Here is a 7,599-nt window from a genome sequence, read left to right as displayed (position 1 = left end):
TAGCAACGAGTCATTGTTGAGCACTCTCTACCATGGTGTGCTACCAAAGATACGCATGCTGCTTGACACTGCTTCAAACGGAAACTTTCTGAACAGGGACGTCGATGAAGGATGGGAACTCGTTGAAAACCTCGCCCAGTCTGGTTCTGAGGAGAAGTACAAGCGGGACCTTAAGAGTGTCAATGACAAGCTTGACCGCCTCTTGCTCAGCCAGCAGAGGAGCGTCCACTTTGTCTTTGAGGATGAACCTTTCCAAGTTCCAGATGGGGAGGGTGACCAGACTGAGGAGATCAGGTATGTCCAGAATCAGGGTGGATACAACGAAGGTTACAACCCCTACAAGACGAACCCCAATTTGTCTTACCGAAGTAATAATGTTGCTAATCCACAAGATCAGGTGTACCCGCCTCAAGAACAACAGCAAGGTCAACAAAAACCTTTTGTGCCTTACAATCTGGAAGTCGCCCCAAAGCAGCAGTTCCAGCAAGGTTACCAAGCTCCCTCAGGACCACCGCCAGGATTCCACCCTCAACCGGTTCAGCCTACTCCAGCTCTTGATCAAGAAATGAAGCAAATGATGCAACAACTTCTTCAGGGTCAAACTAGCGGTTCTATGGATACTGCCAAGAAGTTTGCTGAACTTAGTCAGCGGATGGAATGTTCATACAATGATCTGAATGTCAAGTTTGAAGCTCTTAACTCCAAGATCAAGTACATGGAAGGCAAGACTACTTCTACTTTTACCCAAACACCTGGCCAACTACCTGGAAAAGAAGTTCAAAACCCCAAGGACCATGCTACTATCCATGCTATCACCACCCAAGCTGTAGATGTACGGCTCATTGAGGACAATGAGAGTTTAGATGGGGAGGATTTTCTTCAAGATGAAGTTCATAGAAAGTATCTTGTCAAGGTGCTCAAGGATCCAATTGAGTCAGCCAAGCAATCTGTTCCTCAAGCTACTAAAGAACCCGCTGCTCCCAAGGATAAACCTGTGAGATTCATTCCTCCACCATACAAGCCACCTCTACCATTTCCAGTGAGGTTTAAGAAACAGCTTACTGAGAAGTATAAAGATCTGTTCGAAAAACAAGTCAAGGAGATTGAATTGAGGATACCATTGCTGGATGCATTCGCACTTGTTCCTCACTACCAGAAATTCCTCAACGAATTAGTGATGGAGAGATCAAAAGAAGTTCAAGACATGTCGGTACGAAGTCTTGAGTGCAGTGCAATCATTCAGAAGGAGATTGTACCCAAGAAGCTCAAAGATCCTGGATCATTCACTCTACCTTGCTCCCTTGGACCTATGTCTTTTGATAGGTGTTTCTGTGATCTTGGCGCTTCAGTTAATCTTATGCCACTTTCTGTGGCTAAAAGGTTGGGTTTTACAAGGTTTAAAGGTTGCGACATCTCCCTCATCCTTGCAGATAGAACAATGAGACTTCCACATGGTATTTTAGAAGATTTACCTGTCAGGATTAGAGACGTGGAAGTGCCAACCGACTTTGTGGTTCTGGAAATGGATGAAGAACCAAAAGATCCTATGATATTAGGAAGACCATTCCTGGCGACTGCTGGAGCCATCATTGATGTCAGAAATGGCAAGATTGATCTCAATCTGGGCGACGACTTCATTATGAAGTTTGACATCAAGGATATCTTGAAGAAGCCAACGATAGGAGGACAAGTCTTCTACATTGAAGAGATGGATAAATTGGCTGATGAGTTGTTGGAGGAATTAGCTGAGAAGGATCATCTCAAGACTGCTTTGACCAAGGGTGGAGAAGAAGAGTTCTTGCATGAGGAGACCACTTGTTACAATAACCTGCTAGACTCCCGTAGAGAAACGGATGGACAAGAGGAGCTTGAGCAGCTATCTAAGGCAGATGAAATATGTGCAGTTGAGGCAGAGACTTCAGAACATGAGATCTCCAACTCGATCGCGTCAAGACCCAACTCGAGACACCGACGTCCCACTCGATCGAGCCACCGCTCGAGCCGCATCTATTCCACTGTCCACCGCCACTGTCGAAGCTACTCTGGTATTGTCACCTCACCAACCTTTGTCCACTCGACCAACACCATGAGGGTCACCTCGAGTCGACATGTCCGTTGCCTCGTTCACGCTTGATATGCTCAAATTGTAATACCCTAATGGTACTAACAGCCTTGGAGTTGTAATACTCTAGGGGTCGAATCCACAGAGACTCTAGATCACACAATAGACTTATGAATCTTTTAATTATGCTAAATTAAAATATTAAATTAAATTGCAAGATTAAACAGAAATAAAGAGTTGTAAAATTCAGGAATTAAAAACGCTAGGCCTAGGGAAATTCTCAGGAAATCATGGAAAATCAGATCAATTAATTAAGTAAGCAGGATTCAATAATTAAGCACCGTTCTTGAACTCTAAACATAATTATAAAATAAATCAGTTGTCACTGCAAATATTATCTAAGTTTTAAAACCCGAAAATCCAAATCTCTTTGCAAAATTCTAGTTAAAAACCAGCAATAAAATCAAGTTTAGATAAGTTCACAAAATCCCTAAATCAAATCTCTTTGCAAATAGGTATTTTGCTCACCAAAGGTTTTTGTCAGGAAAATCAATTATATTCTCATATCAATCAATAATCCAAAGATCTAAATCCAGATGACTAATCAAAGATCTAGCATTAAAAACAACCTATGGTGAAGAACAAGAAAGATAATGAATCCTATATAATAACAGATCTAATAAACCATGAAATCCCTAATGAGAAACCCTAAACCTAACAAGCAGATCTACTCAGACATAATTGCAAGAACACAAATCATGAATAAAATAAATAGCATTAAGAGATTAAAAGAAGAAGAAAAGGAGTTCTGAATCTTCTCTGAAGAAGTCTTGAATTCTTCTCTCCAAAAGCTCTCTAAAAATCTCTCAGGGTTTTGCTCTCAAAAAGTTGCAGGAAAATAAAGCTTAGGTCTCAACAATTACCATAAAAATCTTATTTATATTCCTAAAAACGTCCAGGGACAAATGATGCAAATATGGAAAACTTTGGGGCAGCTTTGTAAATCTTCAAAACTTGTGAGAGAAACTTCCGATTTCGACTTTGGCTGTGCATCGATCGACACATATGAAGCATCGATCGATGCTTGTCTCTGAACTTGTCTCTGAACTTCACAGCTTCAGCCTCAATGCTTGATTAAGCTCCAAATCTTCCTATTTAGCTCCATTAAGCTCCCATCCATGTTAAATCCTATAAAGACTCAAAAGACTAAAAATACTTAAAAGACTATAATTAGGACTTATATCATGGCTAAAAACACCTAAAAACCATGATATATCAACTCCCCCAGACTTAGTCTTTGCTTGTCCTCAAGCAAAACAGAAACTTAGACCTGTGAAAGAGGTTTGAAAACGCAGAAACTCATTTTCCTTTTAAAATAATGCCATGATCATCCAAACCATAATCCATATGCTTAGCAGATAAATCCAAATCGAACCACCATGTACTTCTCCGTTGACTTTCATAGCATCCCAAATTCAAACCAAATTCCACTACTTCCTCCATTAAGCCTTCATCGATGGGTCTCATCAATTTGATCAGTGTCAAGAACCTTCTAGACTCATTCTCGTACAATACCATAACAAGCAAGGCAATATCTTGTACAATATGTGGTACTCTTTCTCTCCCCCAGACTTATTTTTTAATCTTCCTTAGAGCTTTGCTTTGTTTTTTTTACTATTTTTTTTTTCTCAAAGTTGTAGGCGAATAATGGGGTCATTGGTAATTTACCTACCCCTCGCTTCCAAGCTTTGTGTGATCATTTGACTCAAGAGTAGAATAATGAGGTCACCGGTAATTTACCTACCTCTCTAAATTGATCAAAATCATTTCATCTTTTATTCTTTTATTTTTTTTTAAAACTAAGCTCTCAGGACAATATTTTAAACTTAAATAAGGGAGAGGAGTATCATTTTTTTTCTAAAATCTTACTTGTCAGGTATGAACAAGGAGTCAAGCTCTATGAACATCAATCTCTTTGATGAGGTAAAAAGAAAAGTACAGAAGTTACCTCAGGCTTTTATGGATTCTGTTGGAAATTCGGATGTCTCTGGTTTACTGGTCAGCCACTGGATTTTTCATTAGTCGGATTTTGGATTCAATCTGCAGCATTAATCAACCAAGGCAGTACACTAAAAAGAAAAATCATAGTTCCCAACAAAAATTTTGACTCAATAAAACCATTTTTTTTTAACTCAAAAACAAAAACTTAGTTAGTAATTGCCTCCCCTAGACTTAAACAACACTGTCCCCAGTGTTATCAAGTAAGAGATTGGCGAAGAAAAATAAACAAAAATGAAAAAGTATTGAAATTGTGAACAAAAACGTGTTACCAAACTGGATGTTCTGTGTCGACCGATGTTGATGGTGTGTCGATCGATGCACTCTGCAGATGCAGAGAATTCGAACATTATTCCTGAGTTAGCTGCGATCAATATGTGTTTCTCTCACTCTTGGATGTTAGCACTGCTAATAATCACTCAAACACAAGATTAAACGCAACATGATAGATAGAAGTTCATAATTCAATACAAATTCAAACTGACTCAAAGCAAGAATAAAAATGACTCAAAGTGGAAAAGAAAAAACCTATGAGTGGGTTGCCTCCCACTAAGCGCTTGTTTTCAGTCATTAGCTTGACTGTGTCGGATCTCAGGCATCCGGTGGATCGGAACATGGCAGTGAATGCTTCTGAGAGAATGTCCTCTTCATCCAAGGGGGTGTGTAGGCAGTATTTTCATGAGATCTGCCAAGGATGTGAGGATCATGAGCAGGGCGGAACTTAGGAATGGGTGGCTTTCTTGTAAGTCCTGCAAAATCATCAACAGAAGAAACAAGCGCTCTACGATAATCTCGCGGCTTGGTTAACTGCACAATAGTTTTTGTATCTTTGAAATTCTTATTGATGAGAGGAGAAGGTTTGGGAGAAAAGGATGCATACCTTGACCTTACCTGTGGGTTATTGACTGTGGAATGATGAGATTTCAGCTTTACAACCGGTCTAGGACTTGCAGATAAGGAATGAACTCGAGAATCTTCGATTTTGGACAAGTCCGAGCCAATTCTGGAAGGTGTGTCGATCGATGCAACAGCTGCATCGATCAATGTTGTGCCTGCAATTCGTATTTCTTCAACGATTCTGCAGCTCTCCTCAGCTATCCGTGTTTCCAGTATAAAAACGTCATCTACCAGCAACTTGTCATGGATTAGAACCTCATCATGGTCTCTAGAACTGATTAGATGATCTCCACTCCAATCTTCAAGATTAACAGCTTGCATATTCACTTCCTCAACAGTCTCCATCTCTTTGACATACCCAGCAGTAATGTCTCCAGGAAGCTCTATGATCGGATTGTCATTAGAAGTAATCTCCATAGAAAATGTCTGACCATCAATAGTAGGAATCCTTCTCAGCTTGTCCATCTCAAAGTTCATGACCAAATCATCCACATTCAGAGATATGTGTCCCTTCTTCACATCTATGATGGCACCAGCTGTAGCCAAGAAAGAGCTTCCTAAGATGAGAGGATCACTAGGCTCCTGGTCATATTTCAGCACCACAAAGTCAGTGGGAATCATGCAATCTCCAATCTTGATTGGAACATCCTCTAAGACACCTTCAGGGATCCTTCTGGACCGATCAGCTAAGATAAGAGATATCTTCATTGGTTTGAAATCCGTCATCCCAAGTCTCATAGCAACAGAATGTGGCATCAAGTTAATACTAGAGCCAAGATCACAAAGAGAGTGAGGAAACCTTCCTGTGGAGATAGAGCAATCTAGCACAAAACTTCCAGGATCTGGTAACTTCTCTGCAGTCCTACTCTGAATCACTGCACTTACTTCCTTAGAGACAACCACCTCTTGTTTCTTATCCTTTTTCCTCTGTGGAGGCTGCTTCAACAGAATTGAGCTGACATCCTTTGTAAGCAGTGCTCCTTCCTCAGGACTCAAACCATTAGTGACCATCCTCTTCACATATCTCTTAATACCAGGAGAAAACTTGACAGCATCAATTAATGGCATCTCAATCATTACCTTATCCATCATAGCCTTGCATCTAGCTTCTTCAATCTCCTGCTTAGACCTCCTAGGCTTAGGAAAAGGGACCTTAGCCTTGTAGGCTTGCTCTGAATCAATTTGTGGTGCTTGAAGAGAAACCGGAGTTGTTCGTGGGGGGTGTCGATAAATATTGATGCTGTGTCGATCGATGCTAGATGGTGATTGCATCGATCGATGCTCTTGTGAAGTGTCGATCGATGCTGGCTCAACATACGTACCTTCGTCTCCTTCCTTCACCAAAATCGCATTACAGGCATGGTTGGGGCTCTCAGTTCTTCTAGAAAGAAGTTCCTCTTGTCTTTTAACAGACCCAGCAGTCTAAATCACTTGATTTTCCAGCTTCTTGACATGAGTATTTAATGCATCAAACTTCCCAGTCAGTTCATTGTAGACATTGTCAATCTTCCATTGAATGTCACTGTCAACTGCTCTTGTCCTTGAAGAATCTGATCAAGCATGGCCTCCATTCGCCTCTCAGAAGTCTGTGGAGGTGGAGACTAATAAGAAGAATTACCATAGGTACTTGTAAAGCCAGTGTTCTGTTGTTGCTTCTGGTAATCTGGCTTAGGAATGTAGCATGTAGAGTTCCCACTGTAAGGCTTATTGCTTTGTTGATTTCCAAACTTCTGACCCTGATATCCAGCTCCATACACATAATTGACATCTTCTTCTGTAGTCTCAGTCTCAACATCTTCAGCAAAATGGACAGACTTCTTTCCCACAAGAAGATTGTGCACTATATCCAGCTTAGCATTCACTGTAGCAAACTGATTTGAACCATTGCCCTCATGTGCTCTTTTCCGCTCTAAGTCTGCATTCTTGGTACTGTTGCTTGATGCTAGCCTCTCTATCAACTTTTCTGCCTCATCTGGGTATCTTGTCTTGAAGTTCCCATCACTAGCAGCATCCAAAGCCATCTGATACCTCCAATCAATTCCGCTGAAGAAGATACTGATCAGCTGCACATCTGAGAACCCATGATGCGGACAGTCTCTCTGGTATGCTTTGAATCTCACCCAAGCAGCTTTGTAAGATTCAGTTGGTCCTTGTCTAAAGGTAGAGAGCTTGATCCTTAGCTCATCAGACATTGCATCATCATAGAAGTAATTGAGGAATGCCACCTTGATATCATTCCAGGTCTTCAGAGATCCTGGCTTGAGTTGCCTTAGCCAATGAGAAGCTTCCCCAGCAAGAGAGTAGGGGAAAAGCTTGCAGTAAAGATAATCCTCTGTAACTCCATTGGCCTTGATGCTTGTAACTATGTCCTCAAAGTGCTCAATATGGTCTAGAGGCTTCTCATGCGGCAAGTTCTGGAATGGTCTTTGTCCAACAAGAGCGAAGTAGGCAGGCTTCAGCTCAAAATCATTCCTTGGGAATGGAGGAGGGACAATTGCGGAACGGTTCTCATAGAATAAGTCCGGCCTGTTAAAGTCCGCAAGAGTTTTGACAAGCTCTCCATTGTCGTCCCGTCTAGCCGG

At 41.1% G+C, this 7,599-nt stretch overlaps 1 non-coding gene across 1 annotated transcript; it reads left to right on the top strand.

The window, feature by feature from the left end:
- The first annotated feature begins 7,093 nt into the window (after positions 1–7,093).
- On the top strand, positions 7,094–7,200 carry LOC147928986 (small nucleolar RNA R71). Its single transcript, XR_015581172.1, has one exon. It is a non-coding gene; the product is annotated as a small nucleolar RNA R71 (small nucleolar RNA).
- Positions 7,201–7,599: the final 399 nt, after the last annotated feature.

This window comes from Camelina sativa, chromosome 14 (genome assembly GCF_030686135.1).
Source record: "Camelina sativa cultivar CO46 ecotype springtype chromosome 14, ASM3068613v1".
NCBI classification, from domain to species: Eukaryota; Viridiplantae; Streptophyta; class Magnoliopsida; order Brassicales; family Brassicaceae; genus Camelina; species Camelina sativa.
Note: the sequence above shows the minus strand (reverse complement) of the source record. Positions and strands in the feature narration are given on the sequence as shown.